The following is a 9,080-nucleotide window of genomic DNA, read 5'->3' on the forward strand; positions in this document are numbered from 1 at the left end:
TTCTAAGACAGATTTTTCTTAATTCAACTACTTATCTTTAAAAGGTGGCTGGGGTCTTGAAGAAATACAGCCATATTTGGTGTAATAACTGCAAATGTAGCTATTTACAGGCTCAGATACCTCAAGAGCTCAGTGCTGTGATAGCTCAGGAAAGTTCAGCCACATCAGTTCAGACCCAGCAGTACAATCACATAGTCCAGTCTTGTAGGCTCCAGCTACCCCTACATAAAGACTTCAGGTAACTCCTGAAACAAGCTCCCCAGTTCTGATTTTCATCTTTTGTGCAGCATGGTATGAACACAGCAATTTGGCTTCGAAACCCAAACTGTGTATGCATGTGGCACCACATTCTCAAGCCAAAAAGTCACTCAGACATTAGTGGAAACAGTGCACAGATACATTGGTTAATTCCTGAAATGCATATGAAGTTTTATTTGTAGGATCAAAAATGAACTGTAGTGTAGCTTACTGAGGCGGTCTGAGTGCGAATGCCAATGGAGAGAAGTGGTGGACACTCCTTAATCTTTTCCGATTACAGTCAAATGTACTAAATTTCAGTTACAGTCTGGTGCAAACAATGAAAATTGAAGTAGATTGTGAATCCTTAAACAATTTAGTTCAGCTTGCCTCTCTTCTTTCAGTATGGCATCTGTTTGGCAGCTTTCTTTTATATGCATACTTGATTAAAATGCACTATGGGCACATTTTTCAATTTGTCAGAAATACTAGTCGATAAGCAAGTAGTTAATTAATGTTAAGATAACCCCATGTGAGAGAAATACTTTTTTTTTTTTTTTTTTTTTTTTTTTTTTTTGTCACAGCTACATCTGCATTTAATAAATTTCAAAATTGCATTGGTGTGTAGAACATTTACTTGCCTTTCTCCATCTCTTCGTTCCAGTAACTTCTTCCACAGTTCTGACTACTCACTGGATGCATTTTGCTGTCTTCTCTCACTCCCACCATTTTTTAGAAGTGAAGTATGGGTAAGACAAGGAAAAAAGCTTAATTAGGTTGCTATCTCAACAAAGGCAAAATATCAACACAAGATGGAAAAAAAAAAAAAAAAAAAAAGAGTTCATTCTTTAATGGTTCATCTCAATATCCATTTGTGATTTCTATGACAGATGAAAGTAACAGATTTAGAAAATAGAGCACATCTAACCTGTGAATCTGGAATTATTATTTTAAATCCTAAAAAGATAGGATTTACACTGGCATGTCTCTCTGCACCCCAAACTAAGCTTTCTGTCCATTTTAGATATGTGTAGACTGTGAAATTTGTATGGGCTTTTGCACAATGCAAATAGCTTTGTAAAAAGCATAAATAAAATAAAATAATAATAATAAAATAAAATAAAATAAAACAATAATAATAAAATGAAATGAAATGAAATGAAATGAAATGAAATGAAATGAAATAAAATAACAAATAAAAAATAAAATAAAATAAAATAAATAAAATAAAATAAAATAAAATAAAATAAAATAAAATAAAATAATAAAATAATAAAATACACTGAAAGTTCAAACAACAATTGGAAAAAATAGTATCCCTGCCTCTTTTGTCTTTGCTGTCCATCACACTATACTCATCAGTAAAAATGCTCAATACACTTCCAGAAAAGCTTTCCAAATAACTTTACAACCCTGAAGCCCTACAGATGTCTGAAGCTTCAGAATTTGTATTTCATTAAGAACATAAGAAAAGCTTTTTTTTTTTTTTTTTTTTTTTTCAATAAACTCTGCTGCTTAAAGTCATTCACTGGGAGTTTGTAAGAGGGTAGAGTGAATTGTGTTATGAATCATCACGTTCGACCTAGATCAATAAAGCTCATCTAGTTTAAATTTCAAATAATAATTACCTGTAGTTCATTTTCCTCTTTTTCACTGAAGCCAAATGCATAGAAAATATTGACCATCTTTAGCTGGCAATGCACAGGGCGAGATAAGACCATGAGAATGACTTACAAGGTCAGGCCAATGGATGATGTGGCACCAATATCTTTTGTCTTCAGCAGCTGCAAAAGGAAATATAATTTAGGGAGCCAACACAAGCCTAGGTCACAATCTGCAGTCACTCCCCTCCTCCTTCATGAAAATCCATAGCTGCTGCACTTCAGAAATTATTTCCCTTCATTCTTGGGGCTGCAAATTTAATTTTGCAGCAGAGTGGTACTCTAAGTGCTGAGACTGAGCAAGCATCCCATTCCAGTAACAGGAAGCCACAGCGTTATTGCCTTTGTACCTAACTGTGCCCTGCATTTGCCTGTACTTCTTAGTCACTTCTTCAGTATGAGTTGGCACAGCCAGTTTTCATCATGACCTTCTGCCTTTCCTATCCAGCTGCTGGGACTGCCCAATACCTACTGGGCAGACATCAGAGCTATCCTCCTCAACAGCACAGCAAGAGCTTGGTGAAGAGCAGGATGGAAAACATAAACAGCAAGGCCAGAGCTAGCAGGGAGCATACTTTTCTCCATGCTCTAAGGTATTTCAAAAGAATACTGTCACACCGGCTGCCCTGTGTTAGCCACAGGGCAGAATACACAGCTAACTTTCAGTGGATTTTTCTTCCTCTCCCTTGCTGTCATGAATTTGCCATGCCTGTCAGGTTGGAAAATCATGCCAGGGCATTCTTCACTTGTTCCTAAAGCCAATCTTGCTAAAATTAGCAAGAAAGGGAAGGTAAGGACCTGTTAAAAAATCTTCACAGAGCAAATTGCCTTTGTAATAGACATTTTGTCACTGCTAAATAGGATTACCAAACTCTTGTGTTTTTAACAATTCTATTTTAATTTCAAACCACATATTCAAGGCTTTTAGGTGCATGAAGGCTTCACATGTGAGCCTAACAGGATTATCAGATATATCTAAATGGGGTTTGAAATCATAGGGAAAAAAATAATAATAAAAAAAAAAAAAGAAAAAAGAAAAAAAAAAAGAATTAGATGCTTTCTTGAAAGCCTATTCTCATTCTTCATCTCATAAATATTTTTTTTTGCCCTGCCTTTATAATTTGGCGTTAGAGATTTCCATTATCATGTAAGGCCTCACTCACTCTACGATCAATAGCTTTATCTAGCAAGTTTCTTTCTATATTACAAATACACAAAAATATGTGACATATTCTCACACTAACTACCTACTTGTGACTGGGTATGCCAACAAATTCTTTACTGGCTGGAGATGAGGAAATAGATATAGAGAAACACATTTTATGAAAGTGTACTATTTTATTTAGTCTTTGTACTTTTGCTTTTGTTTAGATTTGCCTTTCAAAATCAGTATCACATCAAAGACTCTGTAGCTACTATTTTTTTTATTCTTTGAGACTGGAGTGTGTACATCAAGCATCTCTGAAAATGCATTTACAAAAAGCCAGAAGGAGTATAAGAAATTTTACTTTTTTTATGTGGTCACTGGTTGACCAATGATACTGAGCTTTGAAACCTCTACATAGTGAACTACAGGTAATATTCTCAAAGTACTCAAAGCAAGGCTTGACGTATTTAGGAGGTAAGAGGAAAGTACTTGGCAGAGGCTAAAGAGTGTTATTTTTTTTTAATTGACACACAACAATGCTGCAATGTAACTTTTGACCCTGTAAGCTTTCTAGAAACTGGACAGAAAGAAACACAGGTAAAGAACAGCTCTTAAAAGGTGCTGCCTGCAGAATACTGGAACTATCACATACCTAAAGAAAAACCTTTAACATGAAATATCATTGGGATATTTCAACTATAAAATCAGCCCATAGTGATCACTCACACTGAAGAGGTAGAATCATAGAATATTCCAAGTTGGAAGGGACCCATAAGGATCATCAAGTCCAACTCCTGGCACCACACAGGTCTGCCCAAAAGTTTAGACCATGTGACTGTCTAATCACTTCTTAAATTCAGACAGACTTGGTGCAGTGACTACATCCCTGGGGAGCCTGTTCCTGTGTGCAACCACCCTCTCGGTGAAGAACCTCTTCCTGATGCCCAGCCTAAACTCCCCCTGCCTCAGCTTAACACTGTTCCTGCGGGTCCTGTCACTTGTCTTACAGAGAATAGGTCACCTGCCTCTCCATTCCCCCTTGTGAGGGAGTTGTAGGCCACAATGTGGTCCCCCCTCAGCCTCCTCCAGGCTGAACAGGCCAGGTGACCTCAGCTGCTCCTCATATGTCTTCCCCTCTAGGCCCTTCACCACCTTCATCACCCTCCTCTGGACATTCTCCAGTAGTTTCACGTCCTTTTTGCACTGTGGTGCCCAGAACTGCACACAGTACTCAAGTTGAGGCTGCACCTGCACAGAGTAGAGCAGGACAATCACTTCCCTTGACCGACTAGCAATGCCATGCTTGATGCATCCCAGGATATCGTTGGCCCTCCTGGCTTCCAGGACACACTGCTGGCTCAGACTCAGCTTGCTATCAACCACAACCCCCAGATCCCTCTCTGCGGGGCTGCTCTCCAGCGTCTCATCGCCCAGTCTGTACGTATTGCCAGGGTTGCCCTGTCCCAGGTGCAGGACCCAGCACTTGCTTTTGTTAAACTTCATGCGATTGGTGATCGCCCAGCTCTCCAATCTGTCTGGATCTCTGCAAGGTCTTTCCACCCTCAACCAAGTCCACAACTCCTCCAAGTTTGGTGTTGTCAACAAATTTGCTCAAAACACCTTCTATTCCTACATCCAAATTGTTTATAAAAGTATTGAAGAGGACTGGCCCTAAAATGGAGCCTTGAGGGACCCCACTGGTGACCGCCCGCCAGCCTGACGCAGCCCCATTTACCATAACCCTTTGAGCACTGCCCATCAGCCAATTGCTCACCCATCATATGATGTTTTTGTTTAGCTGTATGCTGGACATTTTGTCCAGTAGAATCCTATGGGAAACTGTGTCAAAAGCCTTGCTGAAGTCCAAAAAGATCACATCAGCTGGTTTCCCTCGATCGACTGGACGGGTGATCTTATCATAAAAGGAAATCAAACCGGTTAGGCAGGACCAACCCCTCATGAACCCATGTTGGCTGGAACCAATGACTGCATTGTCCCCCAGGTGTGCCTCAATAACTTCAAGGATCATCTTCTCCATAATTTTACCAGACACTGACATGAGACTGACAGGCCTGTAATTGCTACGGTCTTCTTTCTTGCTCTTCTTGAAAATTGGCACAACATTTGCCAGCTTCCAGTCTACAGGGACCTCTCTAGATTCCCAAAATCATTGAAAAATAATTGAGAGAGGTCCTGTGATGACATCAGCCAGCTCTTTATGCACCCTGTTTGTTGTGTTTGTTTTTTTTTTTGTTGTTGTTGTAGTTGTTGTTGTTTGTTTGTTTGTTTTAACTTTTTTTTTTTTTTTCTAAAAATAATTGATACATTGCTTTAAAACAGAGTTCTTTTTTACTTTGGCACCAGTGTGCCACAGATTTTGGTGCCAAGATCAAGAGATCCAAGGTGTTTTGTGAACTCTTCCTGACATTAATTTACAATGAGGATCTGAAGTTTTGCTGTAGGATGAAGCTCCAGCATAAAGCTTTCAGGCCCCAGCACATTTCTAGCAAAATTAGTCTGAGGGCAGAAGTCAGAGCAGGTATGTTTTTTTAGATTTTAGATAAGACAAAATAGGTGCCAGTGCATTAAAGGATGGCCAAGTTGGCACCTGTGAGGCAACCTGGGATTGTTTCCAAGAGCTGTTGTTTTAATGTATTGTCAGTACATATGGCATTGCCCTCCATGTGACAAAAATTGGTCCTGAAGTATCTGAAACTGTAAATAGAGGAACTATTCTTCAGTAACTTAATGACAAAGCAACATTGAAGATACATAGCATAACATGAGAAACATCCTCTATGTATTCTGACCTTTAATTCAGGAGGTGAACTCTCTTAAATACAAACAAGATCTTTAAGGCCTGGAATAGCAAACTAAAAGTATGGATTAGGAATTAGACATATGGATCTGTCTGATAATATTAAAAAAAAAAAAATTCACAATGCCCAGTTTCATTGTATGGAATGTAGACACAGTGGTTCCAGGTTTAAAATACAGTGCAAAGTCCATTTTTCAAGGGGCATTGTTAGGTAAAAGAATTAAAGTTGTCTAACGTTAAGAAATAAATTGGATGTATAACTTACTTTACTGATGTGGTCTGTGTATTTCGCTTTGTTTGGGCTGTGAAGCCATAATAGTCCATTTAACTGGACTAACTAATGGCTCTCCATGTATTTTGCACAAGGACTTCAGAGAAGTGTTTTAGAATAAAGAAGAAAATACATTTTTTACTCAAGCTCTGAAAGAAATACAGCAGATCTAAGGTACAAGGTCTGACTCAACTTCTTAATGTCCCTTTAAATATATCTAATGTCTACTTCCACCCTTCCCCATTGCACCTGCATGGTCTAGGAAGGGATTTTTACACTCTGTGAACATAGATATCCTGTGGCACATTGAGGGGGAGAACATCAAAGACTACAGGCACAGGGTAGGACAGAAAGATCCATAGTCAACATCTTTAAAGGCAGCTGTACCTGACGCATACACATTCATTCAATTATCTTCCTGCATTCAGCAGCAATATGTAAATATAGGCCAAATACTCTCAAAGTTGAATATAGCAATGACATCTTCCATTTTCCTTACCCAGGTCCTGCTGAGTGATATACGCTTGTTAAGCAAAACTCTCTGTGATGTGATAAAAGTCCCTTTATATATAAAACCTTCTTGCTGCTTGATTTTCTATAGAGAGCCCAGGGCTTCTCCCTGGTGGATTTTCTGTCCAGCTTTGAGGTGGAATTTGAAGTCCTTAGGAGCCTCAAAGATGAGTACAATAGTAGAGCCTAGATTAAATTCCCCTAAATGTTCTCCTTTCCTGTATTCCCTTCTTGTTGTTGTTGGATACAACAACTTTTTGGAGAACAAGTCCTACGAGGAGTGGCTGAGGGAGCTGGGCTTGTTCAGCCTGGAGAAAAGGAGGCTCAGGGGTGACCTTATCACTCTCTACAGGTACCTCAAGGGAGGCTGTAGCGAGGTGGGGGTTGGTCTGTTCTCCCACGTGCCTGGTGACAGGACAAGGGGGAATGGGCTAATGTTGCACCAGGGGAGGTTTAGGTTGGATCTTAGGAAGAACTTCTTTACCAAAAGGGTTGTTAGACATTGGAACAGGCTGCCCAGGGAAGTGGTGGAGTCACCATCCCTGGAAGTCTTTAAAAGACATTTAGATGTAGAGCTTAAGGATATGGTTTAGTGGGGACTGTTAGTGTTAGGTCAGAGGCTGGACTCAATGATCTTGAGGTCTCTTCCAACCTAGAAATTCTGTGATTCTGTGATTCTGTGATACAAAGCTGAAGTAATTGTAGGAACCTTTTGAGTAACGAGGACTGTTGGTATGCAGGTCCTGGTCAAAGTAAATGCAGACAGAGCCCACTTTTGTTGCTCCTACAGCCGTTAAAGAGAAAAAGGCATGTTTCCAGTCACCTGTAAGGACAACCTGTTTATTGTGGCAGACAAGTTCCTTGATCCAGTGAGCAACTCCAGGATTCACAGACATCAGAGAGCCTGGCAAATGACATCGGTGTGACACCCTCTAGTCAGTGGGTGAGTGGAAGCAGTGGTAGTCCCCTGGTGCAAGGTAGATTACACAATGATAGAGCTTATTCCCCTCCTTTGTGACTGGCTGTTGCTGAAAGGAGTTACCAGGTGAGGCCTCACTAAAATGCAAGTCCTCTGTGCTGATGCGAGGTCCCAAGAAAGATTCCAGTGAATAAGTAACCCCTTTTACTTGCTCCATTTCACAGTTCTTTACTTGTCCAAAGTTAAGGATCTTTCCATCAGAGGGACTAATCACACTGTGCAAACAGCAGACTGGCTGTGCTTGTGGTTTCAGCTTCCTACAAAAGAATTCACTGAGGTTTTTATAGTGATGCAGATCTTCAACAGCTGCCTCCTTCGTGTTTAGTCTGAATGTCCAAATGTACATGCTGTAAACAGGCTTCCGAAGCCATGTAGGCAGTTCCACCTGGTTCAGGCGACCCAATGCTTGTGAGAGCAGTCAAGTTGGTACCGATTTGTACAGAGAAACCTCCCACTCGCTTGCAAGCTTCACAGGCAGCTCGATGCCCTTCTTCTCTAGCTGTTCCAACTTGTAATCCTTATATTTTCTGTATCCTGCATATCCCCCACCTGTAGCCACCAAAACATGGAAGGGGCGCAGGTGGAAGGCTTGTCCTACCAGAGCAATACGAAACTTCTTCCTGTCACTGAAGAATGTCCTAGAAGGTGGCTGCTTCCACAGGACTCGAGTTCTAATGCACAGGTTCTCATGTATGAGGAAGTTAGAGCTAGTCAGCAAACTACTCCGCTGCAGTGGGGCCATACCATGCCATGCCAAGGCTGCCGTCATCTTCTTGCACCACCACCGCATCTTCTGTGTGTCCTTCTGGTGTCCTTCTCTTCACCTTCCTGACGGTCAGCATTAGAAGTAGTTTTTCCAGTACACACAGAATTGACAACCTTCTTTTCAGGAAACAAACAGCAACCACTACTACAACAACAGCAAAACACCATGCACACTTACCTCTGTGTCCTCAGAAACAGGCTCTGTCCACAGAAGGCTTAAAGAGAAGATCAAGATTGTATTCAGGAGGGAAATTAGATGAAATGCAAAGACCTGTTAGTGACTGCATCAGGAACTTCTTCCTGAACAGGAAGTACTTTGTGAATTGAATCATCTAGCCCAAGTTTGCCTGTGGCAAGAGAGAGAAAAAAAGTAAGTCAGCAGCTGTAAATTTGGATCCTCAGATGTACAATGCAGGGTTCATTCCCTCCTGCACTGAGCAAAAAGTTAGTGGATACTGAAGTCTGGAAGGATAGGACTAGAAGAGATGCTAGTCTGGCACTCTTCCCAACACAATACAAAGGTAAATACTAATCACATTTTTGGCCTGTGTCAGTGCAAAACAGCGGTGCCGGGGCTCAGTTCCATCTTGTTTCTGTCCTGGAACATTCCTGAGGCAGCAACAAGACATGTAATGCTGTTGTAGAATTACTGAATGCTCCTACTTTATGTCTAGCTACCTGCACCTCTGATG

General features: G+C 40.7%; 1 pseudogene; it reads right to left on the reverse strand.

Annotated features, from left to right (window-relative positions):
* Nucleotides 1-6,729: 6,729 nt before the first annotated feature.
* LOC116501021 lies at nt 6,730-8,392 on the reverse strand (annotated as a pseudogene).
* Nucleotides 8,393-9,080: the final 688 nt, after the last annotated feature.

The sequence above is a fragment of the Aythya fuligula genome, chromosome Z (genome assembly GCF_009819795.1).
Source record: "Aythya fuligula isolate bAytFul2 chromosome Z, bAytFul2.pri, whole genome shotgun sequence".
NCBI classification, from domain to species: Eukaryota; Metazoa; Chordata; class Aves; order Anseriformes; family Anatidae; genus Aythya; species Aythya fuligula.